Source organism: Onychostoma macrolepis, chromosome 07 (assembly GCF_012432095.1).
Source record: "Onychostoma macrolepis isolate SWU-2019 chromosome 07, ASM1243209v1, whole genome shotgun sequence".
Taxonomy (NCBI): domain Eukaryota; kingdom Metazoa; phylum Chordata; class Actinopteri; order Cypriniformes; family Cyprinidae; genus Onychostoma; species Onychostoma macrolepis.
In genome coordinates this window covers 35,315,149-35,327,553 of record NC_081161.1, presented here as the reverse complement: position 1 = coordinate 35,327,553, position 12,405 = coordinate 35,315,149, and the positions used below count along the sequence as shown (strand labels likewise).

General features: G+C 35.8%; 1 long non-coding RNA gene across 1 annotated transcript; it reads left to right on the top strand.

The window, feature by feature from the left end:
- Window positions 1-6,358: 6,358 nt before the first annotated feature.
- Window positions 6,359-9,904, top strand: LOC131544738 (uncharacterized). Its single transcript, XR_009272210.1, has 3 exons — window positions 6,359-6,444; window positions 9,366-9,472; window positions 9,560-9,904. It is a non-coding gene; the product is annotated as an uncharacterized LOC131544738 (long non-coding RNA).
- The last annotated feature ends 2,501 nt before the right edge of the window (window positions 9,905-12,405 follow it).

Below are 12,405 nucleotides of genomic sequence, written 5' to 3'. Positions count from 1 at the left end.
GCTACGCTCAGCTGTGAACACATGCAGCTCTGATGGAACACATAAACATGGCAGTTACATAATAGCAGGCAGCAGCTGTGTTAGTGAGAGGTGAAAAAGATCAAACTAAGAGCATGATGACACTGTGACTAGCTGTGCCGCTTGCTAATGGGTGTATTATACATGCATGAATCTGTCTATTGGACATGTAAAATACGTGAAAGAGGTCAATGATGTGTACCCAACATCATCTGGTCTGCACATCTGTCTCCAAGACAGTAATTACCAGAGTCAACGCTCGGGCTATAGAAGATGTTACAGTAATGCGTCTGTCACAGGACTTACAGCCTAGACTCACTCATTCATTGTTTCATTTTTCTTCACTGAGAAAAAAAGTACATTTTATGTTATCAGTTTTGATCCATTTTAAATAATTAAGCTTAATTATGTTATGATTTTTAGCATTGTTTTTTTATTTATTCAATTTTAATTATGTGGTTTTAAATATAGGCCTAGTATCTGGTTTTGAACAAGCGAATTCCTGTCTGTGTATCAGTAAATTACATTTGGCGCTCTTGTAGGCCTGGGCCAGATATAGTTGGGTTTACAGTTTTGTTTAGTGCTACTTTGTATTAAATTACGAAGTTTTACATAACCAATGTGCAGCATATAAAAGCAGATTTAGCTTTGTCTGACAGAGTAATATTTATCTGATATGTAGATAAATCAATTAGTCAAATGAGTAAAAAAGACATGCAACAAAAAAGAAAAAAGTAATAAATTAAACCTAATGAAACATAACAATGTACGTCTACATTGTAGGCTATTAAAATACAACGAATAACAATTAAAGTTATCTGTAAGCGTTTTTTTTATAGAATAGTGCAGAAAATCCTACACACTGAAACATATAGGCTGACTGAAATAATTGTCCTGAGATATCAAGCCAGCTGTATTCTCTGTAAACAGGAAAATAAACAGATTTGTCTATCAAGCATTTTGCGAGGTCAAAGAAAGCGTGCAGTTTGTATTAGGGAAGCTGAGAGTGCTATGGATGAACGTAAATTATTTCATAGTTTTGTAGCGTGCAAAATTTACACGCTCTTTCATTTGTCACCACCGGCAGCCTAAACATACTAAGGAAGTAGCCTTCAGTATACATGAAGACAGAGGACCTTGAAGAGACCAAAAACATTGGGACTGAAAATGATAATGAACATCCAGTGTTTCATCTCTGGAGGGAGCTGACAGTTTCAACATTGGGTGGACTTTGATTAACTGTAATTTTTTCTTTCTTTCAGCTGAGACTGATTTCAACACTTTAATAAAACCTTTAGTTATAGCTATAGTTACAGTTGTAGTTAGTTTTATTAATTGCCATTGTTATTGCCACTGGCTGACTTTATTTTTTTTCAGTACTGTGGATGTCAGTGGCAACTGTGTTTGGTTGCCAACATTCTTCAAATTATCTTCTTTTGTGCTTAACAGAAGAAAGAAACCCATACAGGTTTGGAATAACTTGAGGGTGAATGGGTCATTCCATGAAATTGGTGCCTTTTCCATTTGGAAAAATTAAAAAATAAAATAAGTTTAATCAACATTTTTTAAATATCCATGAAATGAAGACCCCTTAAAATGACAAGAAATTGTATTGTGCCATCTCAGGCTATGTAATTAATTTTTTTATGACTATTTTTCTACCTCATGTTTTGGTATTTTTGTCAACCCTGTTACCGACACAAGCCTTAGTTTAATTAGAACTATGTGACAGTTCTCACATATATGAGCAGCATTTTAGTCCCTCTTTTCACTGGGATTGTTTCAAATTTTTGATTTTTTAAAAATATTTTTATATTTGTCATTCAGATGACCAAGAACATCCTAATTTTGGAGGGTGACCACGTGTCAATTAAGAAAAATATAAATTTTTACAAGAGAGACATTAAAAAAGGACTTTGTCCAAAATAAAATATAGTTAAAGTTCAAATGGAAAAACCTGGAAGGCTGTATCAAATATAATTCTTTACAATTTTTATTAAATTAATGACAGTAAAAGGATTGATGTCACAGGACTGACGGGGATGACAGCACACACATTCTTTAGCACTGTACAGTTTTACATTGCATTATATTGTTTTGCACGTACTTTGCATAGTTGTATGACAATAGTAAACAGTCAATTTTTTCAGTTTAAGTCAGTTCATTGTTGATTTAGCACATTACGTTTCTAAGAGATCTAGGCCCGGTTTCATAGACAGGGCTTAGCCTAAACCAGGATTAGGCCATAGTTCAACATTTAAGTAGGACATTTAAGTAATTTTTATAAACATTCCTTAGAAAAAAGCATTACTGGTGTGCATCTTAAGATAAAATAAAGGCACTGACATGTTTTAAGATCAATCAGTGCAAGTTTCTTTCAGTTGAAACAGCTCAGATTTACATTTTAGTCTAGGACTAGGCTTAAGCCTTGTCTGTGAAACCGGGGGCTAATGTTTTAAGGGTATTGTAATTAGATAATGTGTCCATATGTTTGCCCGTGTCACAGAACTACAAATAGCCTGATCTATTTCAATTATTAGGCAAGGAAGATGATCAGATCTCGGTCTTTCTGTGATCATCTGAAACCAGACCAAGATCTTGACTTTTTTGAACATTGCAAGACTGGGGTGAAGGTCCGCAGTCACCTTGCTGCTCTGGTATGCAACTGAATTTACATGCATTATTGACAATGAGTTATGTGAAAAAATTACTGTGACTGATCATCCTGTCCTGGTCATTAACAACAACAGTAATAGTAATAAAACCAATAAAACTAAAATGTCATGCCACTGAAAGATATAGGCATTAGCTCAAAATTACACCCAGGGTGGCCTTTAAAAATGTTTGCATTTTACACAGACAATCTTTAAAAACAGGGTGACACCTAATCTATGTCATTTCTGTTACCCAAATGTCAAAACCTGTTACCCTGAAAAGTAACAGGGATGGCAGTAACAGGTTTGACAATTTCAAACTAATTTGCTAATTTCTAGCTAATTGTCAAGTTCACAAAAGCACGTTGTACACTTTTAAAGGATTTTTTGATGAGGGTAACAGGATTGACATGAAATCTGGCGACACCAATAAAAAGAAATAGAAAATATAGAAAAAATGCATACTTGTGCCAAAAACATTGCTTAACAATGAGACTATATTTTAAACAATATGCAAATGTGATTTTCATATAATTTTGCCTTCATTTTGCAAAAAAAAAAAAGTCCTGTTGAAAAAGAAAAATCATAGGGAAGGACAGGCCAAACACCTTACCCTTATCAACATGCTATTTAAATGATTTAAAATAATATTTAACTGACCTTTTTTAATGTAATATTGATGAAGAATACAAAGTATCATTATCTTTTTAAATTGCAAGTTTATTCGTTGTTATATTAAATCTGTTTGATTATTTCTTAGGAACACAAAAGGCACCGATTTCGTGGAATGACTCAAACACATAATGGAAGAATTTTCATTTAGGGGTGAACTAAAGGGATACTCCACCCAAAGATGAAAATTCTCTTATCGTTTACTCAACCTCACGCTGACCCAAATGTTTATGACTGTCCTTCTTCAGATAAACTCAAGTGAAGTTTTTTAGAAAAACACTCTATCTCTGGATTGTTTACTAATTAAAGAGGTTAGTAACCCAGAAGTTGACGATTCAAAAACCACACGAACGATAACTGTGGTAACCCATATGACCCCAGTGAAATGTCTACTGAAGCGAAACAACAGGTGTTTATTAGAATAATAATAATAATGACAGTTGGCCATGTGATAGTTTATAGTTTAAAAAGTTTTAAATATTAGTGTTTTTCATACAAATACCTGTCGTTTCACTTCAGAAGACACTGATTCATTTACTGGGATAGAAGCGTTGGGTGAAGTATTTCTCTGAGCCTGAGGACGTTCTTGAATGATTTATGTAACTCACTTGTTAAGTCTTTCTTTCTTTCTTTCAGTGTGAATATGCTATTGTTCAGTCATACGTCTGCTGAATATGGAATATTATTGAAATATGAATTCTGCTGTAACAGATGCATAACTATCAGATCCTCCCCCAGTCTCACTGGCTGGCTCTGGCTCCCTCTCTGAGAAGAGGGTGGTATACATGAACACTGACCTTGATGATTAAGGAGAGATGGAGTGGAATTGTGGAGTGTTTTTGCTCCGCTCCAGGCTTTGGAGATTAAGAGGATTGAGATGAGAGCTGAGATTAACCTCTTCATTCATCTGTGACAGAAGCTCAAGCTCTACCAACACAGGACACATACACAGTTCATCTGAAACAAAACAAAGGTCGTATAAAAAGCTCATCTATCTTTTTTTTATTGATCATATGTATTAAAAGGACTAATAGACATTCAGAACCTACGCATTTTGTGTTCATTATGCATTCAGAAGCTTGATAACGGCTGAGTTGGGTCTAATCTCAGGGCGATGTTTGCCTGCTGCAGGTGTCATGCTGCCATTCGTATGAAACTGATTACTTGGCAGACTGTGCGAACAGTGCATTCAGGGTGACTGTTAATCAGTACACGCTCACTGTCTCTCAGGAATGGGTGGCCAACTGAAAAATCAAAACCACCAAAAAATGTTATGCTGTAATGTAAACTGCTGGAGTTTCAGTTTTGTAATCACTTCCTGCTGCTCTACATGGAAAAGAGCTGATGGGCAATTGTCTTTTAGATGAGTATACTTGAGTTTGTTTTGTTGAAAATTGGTGGCGCCAACTGAAGTGCGTAATATATTGTTATCTAAAAACACATGCTTATTTCACAAGACAATCTATGCATAATTTCTCCTAAAAGGATGTTATTTATTTTCCTAAAACACCATGTAACCTTCTGAGACTCTGTCCCTTGGAGATAAGGGATAATTATTTTCTGTACTGTCATTCTGTCTCTCTTGCACCCCCTCTCTTGGGAATGGGAGGACAAATAAACAAAGTTATAATTATTGTGCCGGTGCACAGTTCGAAGCAACTAATAAGACAGACTCGCATATACAAACATGCTCGCATAGAAGTAAACCCGATTCTTACAGCCTCCTCTTGCCGAATTCCTGACAGATTTAACATTCTAACCAGCCTCTGTCTTTCTTTCTCATAAAGAAGCAATTTTCTTCTTTTTTCCCCCCAAATCCTTCCATTTCTTCCTATTTATCCCTCTCTCCTCACACACAGTGGGCTTGTCTCATGATTGCATCACTGCTCATTTGCTTCCCCCCATCGTAAACGCTCAGAGCTCCTCTGAGCTTGTCATCCACGTATGGATGCAATCTGTTATCACGACTGCCGGGGGAAGCCGCCGAGCTACTAGCGTGACCGCCTAAGGTCTGTCGCCAAACCACCAGCTGAGGATATTATGCATTATGGGATAGTTCATCTGAAAATGAATTTTTTTTTGAACATTTACACCCATTCATGTCGTTCCAAACCAGTGTGGAGCACAAACAGGGGCTGTCAGGTTAAAAAAAGTACCAAAGAAGAACCATGAAAGTAGCCAAAGTCGTCTGAAGCCATATGATAGATTTGTGTGAGGAATAGACCCAAAAGTTGTTATTCTTTGAGAATTTTGATTGACAGACCATGGTTGCTATTCACTTTCATTGTATACAGTTGAAAGAAAGAACATTGCAGAAGAAAGCAAGTCATATAGGTTTGGAACGACACGAGAGTAAGTAAATGATGACAGATATTCCACCTTAAAAAGAGACTGTTTTAACAGCGCTCATGTTTTGATTCACTCAGTGCTAAAAGCAGAATCAGCTTTATCTGATGGCATCTAAAGAACTTTGTAACTTTATACCAGTCAGACTGAATGACTCCTGTTTGAACTGATTTGGGACAGGCTGTCCATTTCTCTGTGGATAGTGTAAGTGATGAGACATCTTAGATCTGTGTAAAAGGATGACTTCTACTGACACCGTCGCAGTCTGTTTTAGCATGCTGTCACTCATGGTGATGAAATTTCTGGTTTTGATGTTGCCTTGAAGCAACTTTTCTAACTGATGTCTTTCACTGTATCCCAAAATTCCCAACAACTATTGCCCAAGAACACTATCTATCTATCTATCTATCTATCTATCTATCTATCTATCTATCTATCTATCTATCATCTATCTATCTATCTATCTATCTATCTATCTATCTATCTATCTGTCTATCTGTCTGTCTGTCTGTCTGTCTCTCTCTCTATCTATTATTCTATTGTAATTCTAATATTTCTGACTTTCTGAATTACCATTCTCACAGTAGTTAGTTTGGTTCTACTGTATGACTGGAAAGTGTCTCTGTTTATTACAGACATTCACTCCTCATCAGTCCAGGACAGAAGTGGGAGGATTTGCCATCTAGAGCGAGTGACCTCCCTCACATTTACAGAAGGAAGGAGCAAAAGGAGGATTACTGCGGTAAAATGGGATGTAAGCAAGAATAAGTGATAAGGGGAGAGGATGAATGCAGAGTGGATTGGCAGTGAGAGTAAAAAGAAAGATGGAACCGATGACAAGGGATAAAAAAGAACCGGACCTGCCAGAGAAAGAAAAATAGTACTTTCATGTTTAGTATTTAAGCTCTAGAGCATGATATCATATCCTGTTGTCCTTTTTCATCACGGGATCTGAAATAATTTTGCATGATTAAAATTTTTAGACTGCCCCTTTAGACTAATCGAGTTTCTTTTAAATTTTGAGAGGATCATCACTGAAATTGGTATTTTTGAAGGCCATCTGTTGTATTACTTTTGTTAGCTTCCAAGTCATAGTTATGGATTGCACTTCAAAACTTAGAAACTGAGATGAACTTAAGATAAACTTAAGAAGACTTGAGATAAACAGAGGCCTTTAAGAGATTAAGAGATTCTCCCTGTACTCAAATGCGTGCACACACACACACACACACACACACACACACACACACACACACATGTTCGTTTTTGTGAAAAGTGGGGACATCCCATAGGCGTAATGGTTTTTATACTGTACTTACTGTATGTGCTATTGACCTACACCAACCCTACACCTAAACCTACCCCTTACAGGAGACTTTCTGCTATTTCAGATTTTCAATACACTCCACTCTGTATGATTTATAAGCGTTTTGAAAAGTGGGGACATGGGTCAATGTCCTGAGATGTCACCTTCACCTTGTAATACCTATGTCATGCCTTTGTCATTATATAAATCTATGTTCTGACTTTTCACAAAAGCGCACACACACACACACACACACACACACACACACACACACACACACACACACACCCACCACATTTAAGGCTTTACTTTTGGGACAACAAAGGATGTGTGCATCAGCTCTCCTGTATAAATTGTCTCTATAATAGGCTTTGAGAATGTTTGAACTCCCTGCCATTTCAACAGCAACAATCAATAGATCCTCATGGGCCAGAGCTCAAGTGTTCAACAGAAGCTTATTATGATCTCTAAAAGCAAGTTTAGAGTTAACATAAATATATATATACATATTCGTGTGTTAAGTCTAAACTTGCTTTTAGAAATAAAATATACACATTCTTCAAAAATATTTGCTGCTATTTCTTTCCACGGAAAACAAAACATATTGAAGAATATTTTTACTGCTATTTTGTGTTCCAAAAAATACATTTGCTGTTTTGGAATGACAAGAGGGTGAGTAAATACTGACAGAATTTTCATTTAATGGTGAACTTTTCTTTTAACACACTATTCTCTTTCACTGCTCCGGCATGATGATTTATGATGATTTTACTGTGTTCTGAGACATTATGACTAAGTACACTTTCACTAAGAATGAACTGAGCCCACTGATAGCACTACTTATTTGCATATACTGTCAGCTTTGTTTTAATGCCTGATTCACTAAAATAATTACTGTATGTAAATAAGAAAATGGTGCACATGCAGCCATAACATTTGTGCTGAATCCTCTGCAATCTGTGCAATTCCTCATCTTGTAAACTTTACAAAATGAGGAACTGCATAAATTGCATAGCACATTGACAATGTAAAGGATGCAGCAGACTACTGTGATCTGCCATACTTAACTGGAACCGTACGACAAATCCAGGTGAATCACCTCTTTTCCACTGTACTTTTGGATACATGCCTGAATGTAATGCTCTGCTTCATCCTTTGATGAATACCAGCTGCCATGATCAAGAGAAAATGACTATAATCATTTAAATATAATTTTAATTTTGTTTTCCTCCGGCAGTAATATCACAATGATAATTTCTACAGACAAATTGTGTTTTGAGTTAGGCTCATTTTTTAAGAGGCTAATTTATATTGAATGTGGTGCTGTTTTAGTATTATTTATATACTATAATTACTATTACTAGTATTTATTAATATTTTGAGTTGCCCTTTTCATATTTTTATTTTATTTTATTTTGTTATGTGCTTTTTACATTATTATTATTATTATTATTATTATTATTTAAATATTTAACTTTTCGGTTTTATTTATTTATTTTATTTTTTTTGTTGTTTTTTATTAATTTTAGCACTTACATTTATTTTATTTCAGTTACTTGCCAAGGTAAAAAAGGTTAAAGTTTTTCAACATTAATAATATTTTATTTGATTTCATCTTAATTCCAAATAATGAAAATTATTTTAATACTATGAGTTTTAGTTAAATGTTGATGACAATGACTTTGACAACTGAATTACAGGTGTTTGTTTGCACATAAATACCTTGCACAAAAAAAGTGACGCAACAGTTTACTAAATTCAGCCTCTAATGTTGTGGCTTTAACCCCCAGTACAAAGGATTTCTTATCACGTACAAAGAAAACAATAGGGGGCTGTCAAATCTGTGGCAAAAGCATTTCAGTGAAGACTGCTCTCAACCTTGAGCTGCTCTTAGCATTCTGTCAGTTTTTGTTGGCCTGTGGAGGCGAAGAGTGAGAAGAAAAAGCCATATAGAGCTTTTGTTTTATTTCTGTGCAGAACTTGAGGACAAATAAGGTGAAGGAGAAAATGTTTAACTGCATCTCCGAATGCCCACCAGTCACTAAGGGCATGATTTGCTTGGAATTTCCCAGCTCTCATCACAGTTCACAAACAAAAGATAAGCCAGGAGATAATTGCTGCAGGTTGGAGTCGTCTTTAGACCAGTGCCGTTATTGTGGTACACATGGGCCTAAATGTGCACACAGACTTCAAAATGATTGTGTGTGTGTTGAATGGAATAACTACTCGCCCACAGGTGGTGCGATGTATATGTGAGCATTTGCCTTGAGGTCTTGCCACAGGCACGGACAGATGGACCAACCAGTTGGCCAGACTGCTTTCACAGGACATGAGAGGGAAAAAAACTGCGTTTCTTTATTTACTTACAGGTTACCTGAGGAAATGTCAGGTGGAAATGTTGTAACTGACCTTGATAGCTTTCGAAAATACCTTGGCAAATCCAAACCACTGACCCTGAACCCAGTGACTTTTCATGGTATTTGTCAGATTTTTTCCCCCCACTCAGTATTTTGAGACACGTCTACTTTTAGGAATTTATTGTTCCTTTTCCTTTTCTCTTCAGTGATTCGGCTCTGACTTCTGCAGCGTTCTGGCAGTTCTTGGGGCTGAGATGTCACTTCGTGTCTTGCTCTTCCTCCCCCTTTGCTTCCTTCTAGTAACCTCCCACACTTCAGGCTGTCCGGCGGCATCCTGCGTTTCTTCGTTCACCATCCCTCCATCTGTCCGCTCCATCCACATCTCGTATCTCCATACTGATGAAAACCACAGCAAACATCCGTCCCGCTGAAAACATCAAACAAGATAATCGATCCTTGGGTAACTGCGGTACGACCATGGTTTCCATTAAAAAGTTTGTGTGTTTGTTGATAATTTCTTAGGAAGTCTTATACCTAGGAATTGAAGCACCAGGGTGCATTTTACTAAACGTTCAGTTGAGCGTAATGGCTGCTTTTGTTAAAGATTGAAAAATGTTGCATCTGAGACAGGGTGTCAGTGTGTGTTAGACTCCCCTCATCTCTGTCTATGTATTATTCAGTGTGAGTGTGTGTGTGCGCGCACCGAGGCTGCAGTGAATTTGAAGGCTCATTACAGTGAGGTCAGAAAATTGTTTGGCCTCTGCAGGTCATCAGAAATAGTGCTCACATCAATTTAACAAAACAGAACTGATATGAAATCACAAATCAATACTTTTGAGATGGGCTTCCTTTTTACTAAGATGAAATTTATGTCTCATTGCGGTTAGAAACGTCAACTTGTCCAAAACCATCACAGATTTTGTATTATTTTATACCATTTGTTCCAAACAATGCAAAATTATTTCTTTTATTTTCATTTCAGCACAAAAGAAGACAACTTTTACCTTGCTGCAAGCATTGTGTTCACTGACGTGTGAGAATGGAATGTACTGATTTAGCAAAGACACATCTGCCTATTTAGAGCATCTTGCCATTTCTCTGAGAAATCTGTGGCATTGCATTACTCTTATAAATTAGTGCAAGAGCAAAGTAGACGGTGATAAGTAATACCAGCTGTTCCATTGGCATGCATACCCTTTCTCAAACCCCTTTTGAGAGTAAATTTTGGATGAAGGGAAATTAAAATATAACGCATTGGACTGATACAGGTGTTTACAGAGGTCTTAATATACTATTTGAAAATAAAAAGGTGATATTCTGAAATATTATTACAATTTAAAATATTTAAATATATATATATCTTAAAATGAAATTTGTTCCTGTGCTGGCAAAGCTGAATTTTCAGCATCATTACTACAGTCTTCAGTGTTATATGATCCTTCAGAAATCACATATGCTGATTTGTGATTACTTACTCTTATTTAACACATCCCTGCTGAGTAAAAGTATTGATTTGTTTTTTTAAAGAAAGAAATTTCACTGACCCCATACTTTTGAACGGAAGTGTATAATGTTATCTGTTTGTTCTTATATTCCTCAGTTGAACCTAAAAATGGATTTCCTTGTAGTAGTTGACCATTCGATTGACCTTCTAAATGGATGTTACATTTAACATTGATTACCATAATTGATTTGCTCAAAGCTGTTTAAAATAGGTTGGAGTGTCAAGTACATGGATATTAATACAGCGACAAAGCCTTGTGATGGCACAGCTATAAGTTAATAGTGAAAATAAAATCTTATTGGTGCTGTACAGAAAATAACTGATGTATTGAAGCTCAGGTCATCCTATTATAGTAGGAGCAATACAACGCAGTTTTGAAGTTTTGAAGTATTACTTTTATTGAAGTATTGAAGTAATGCTTCAAAACCAATGAAGTATTGATATTTTAATGTAATCAGTAAGAGCATGTAATTTAAGCAGTTTAGCCCTAGCAGTATCTCCAAATCTTAGATGTTCAATAGTCAATCACTCTGCATGTAACCACAAAAACCTGCGTGAAATAACCTGCGTGATAAGGAGATTTGTTCTGTTTTCAGGAGGGATAATCAAATCAGCAAAGAGTGCAGATGTTCTCCACAGCTGGCCAGATGCCTAGAGGTAAAACCTAGAGATTGAATCATTTCTCTTTTAGCTGTATTATTCAAAGTAGATGGTTCCGATCTATAATCAACAACCACTACAAAAAAAAAAATCATAATGCAAATTCATGTCATATTAATAGCTAAGCTATTCTGCACTGCAAAAAATGGCTTATCTTACTTAGTATATTTGTCTACGATAAAAATAGTCAAAATTTCTAGTAAAAGAGTCTTGTTTCCAGGGGGAAAACTAAACTAAATTAAGTGCATTTTGCTTAAAACAAGTAAAATGATCTACCAGTGGGGTAAGTAAAATACTCTTGTTTTAAGAATATTTTACTTATCCCGTAAGCCTTTTTTTTTTTTTTTTCAGTGTGCTCACCATTTTCTGATCTCAGCAGTCTGTTTTTGTAATGGGTACATCATAACTTTGCTGTGAACCTATAGTTAGGACAAATATGTAATTTGAATAAAGGATAAATAGAATTACAAATAAAATGACTTGGATTTTCAGGTTTTCAATTAATGCTGAATGACCTGATTGCAAGCTGTCCAGTTTGTAATCCTAAAACCCAGAAGAGAATGATCATTTTTGAGCCATGGGTTTCCTCAGGATATTCAAATTTGTTTTAGTATAACGATTTTCCATTTATGAGTAAGGGAAGGCCTGTGGTTAACTTACTGGAAGAGACCTAACATTTTCTTATACAACATAAATTACACACTCATGCCACAATGTGAAATTTGAAATTGCTGTCTGCTTTTAAAACTATTATAGAACTACTTTTATGTGTGGTACCTACCACAAGGATGTGCTGTACATAATGCACAGCAAGTAATGTAATTGCAAAATGCATGTTTGAGGCATCACTGTGTGTTGTAGAAGTCTCCTTGCACTATTTTGAAAACC